The sequence below is a fragment of the Cebus imitator genome, unplaced genomic scaffold (assembly GCF_001604975.1).
Source record: "Cebus imitator isolate Cc_AM_T3 unplaced genomic scaffold, Cebus_imitator-1.0 Scaffold214, whole genome shotgun sequence".
Classification (NCBI taxonomy): Eukaryota; Metazoa; Chordata; class Mammalia; order Primates; family Cebidae; genus Cebus; species Cebus imitator.
The window spans coordinates 2,376,711-2,378,475 of NW_016107529.1; the positions used below are offsets into that span (position 1 = coordinate 2,376,711).

General features: G+C 38.4%; 1 protein-coding gene across 8 annotated transcripts in view; it reads left to right on the forward strand.

The window, feature by feature from the left end:
- OSBPL9 (oxysterol binding protein like 9) overlaps nucleotides 1–1,765 on the forward strand; it is a 182,033-nt gene that overhangs the window by 33,026 nt on the left and 147,242 nt on the right. The gene's annotated exons all lie outside the window — the stretch shown is intronic.

Genomic DNA, 1,765 nt, shown 5'->3' on the forward strand with positions numbered 1-1,765 from the left:
AAAATAAAATTTAATTGACATATCAAAAAAAAAAAAAAAAAAGAAGGTAATACAATATAGGGATGTATTTTAAAGTGCTGGATTCGGGTGGCTAATGGTAGAGATGAGGTTAAATGGAAGAATTTGAGAGTTTTTCTTTTTCAATCATGACCTCATGAAAGAAGATTTTAGAGTTTTTCTGAGACAGAAATGAGGGGACTTTGATTGATTGGATGGAAGAGAGACAGGATCATGAGTTAGTTTTATACATGTTCAGTTTTTTTTCTTTTTTTTTTGAGACGGAGTCTTGCTCTGTCACCCAGGCTGGAGTGCAGTGGTGACATCTTGGGCCACTGCAACCTCCGCCTCCCAAGTTCAAGCGATTCTCCTGCCTCAGCCTCCTGAGTAGCTGGGATTGCAGGCCTGTGCCACCATACCTGGCTAATTTTTGTATATTTAGTAAAGACGGGGTTTCACTGTGTTGGCCAGGCTGGTCTTGAACTCCTGACCTCATGTGATCTCCCCACCTTGGTCTCCCAAAGTGGTGGGATTACAGGTGTGACCCACTGCACCTGGCCCATGTTGAGTTTAAAATGCCTGTGAGAAAGCCAGGTGGAGATGTGCTGAGGGAGAGTGCGCAGAGAAAATGTGAAATAGCCCTTGCTGAGAATGGGAGAGCAAGTCTACTGATGAATCATTTCCTGCTCTTCCCTCTTCCTGTGACCTTGCCCAGAGATTCTTCACTTCACTGGGTCCTCTAATTCAAATCTCAGTGTTTGTATCAACTCCTTAAAGAATTTTTTCAAGCTGCTTCAGTTAAAGCAGAATTTCCTTTCCCAGCAATAACTTTCTGATAATCTCTAATATAATGTAAATGTGTCCCCCAGCATTCATGTGTTGGAAACTTAACTGTACATGAATGCTGGGGGACACATTTACATTATATGTTGGGAAGTGGGGGCTAACAGAAGGTGTTTAGACAGTGCCCTCATAAACAGATCAACACCGTCATAAAAGGATTTCCTCACTTGTGCTCTTTGCCTTTCCACCCTTTGCAATAAAGAAGGAGGCACGCACCAGATGCTGGTGCTTGGATCTTGGAATTTCCACCTTCTTAAAGCTGTAAGAAAATAAATTTCTGTTATAAATTATGCAGTCTCTGGTATTCTGTTTTAGTAGCACAAGATGCACTAAGATAATCACCTTCCTTTATTTTCTTAACACTTATCACCAGCTGAAACGATCTTTTTAACTTGGGTTTTTTAGGCAAAATATCTACTCACATCTTTTGCCCATTTTTAAATTGGTTGTCTTTTTATTGTTGAATTGTATGAGTTCTCTATATATTCTCGATACTACACCCCTACCCAGATATAAGTGATTTGCAAATATTTTCTCCTATTCTTTGTTTTATCTTTCCACTTTCTTGATAGAGTTTTTTGTTTGTTTGTTTGTTTGTTTGTTTTTTAAAGACAGGATCACATTCTGTTGCCAGGCTATGGTGCAGTGACACGATTATAGTTCACTGTAACCTCAAACTCCTGGGCTCAAGGGATCCTCCTGCCTCAGCATGATAGTGTTCTTTGAAGTACAAATACTTTTAATTTTGATGATGCTCAGTTTATTATTATTTCTTTTATTGCTTGTGCTTTTGGTGTCATGTAACCATTGCTGATTCCAAGGTCACAAAGATTTATACCTATGTTTTTATCTAAGAACTTAATAGTTTTACCCTTTAAATTTAGGTCTTGGATCCATTTTGAGTTAACTTTTTTTTTTTTTTTTT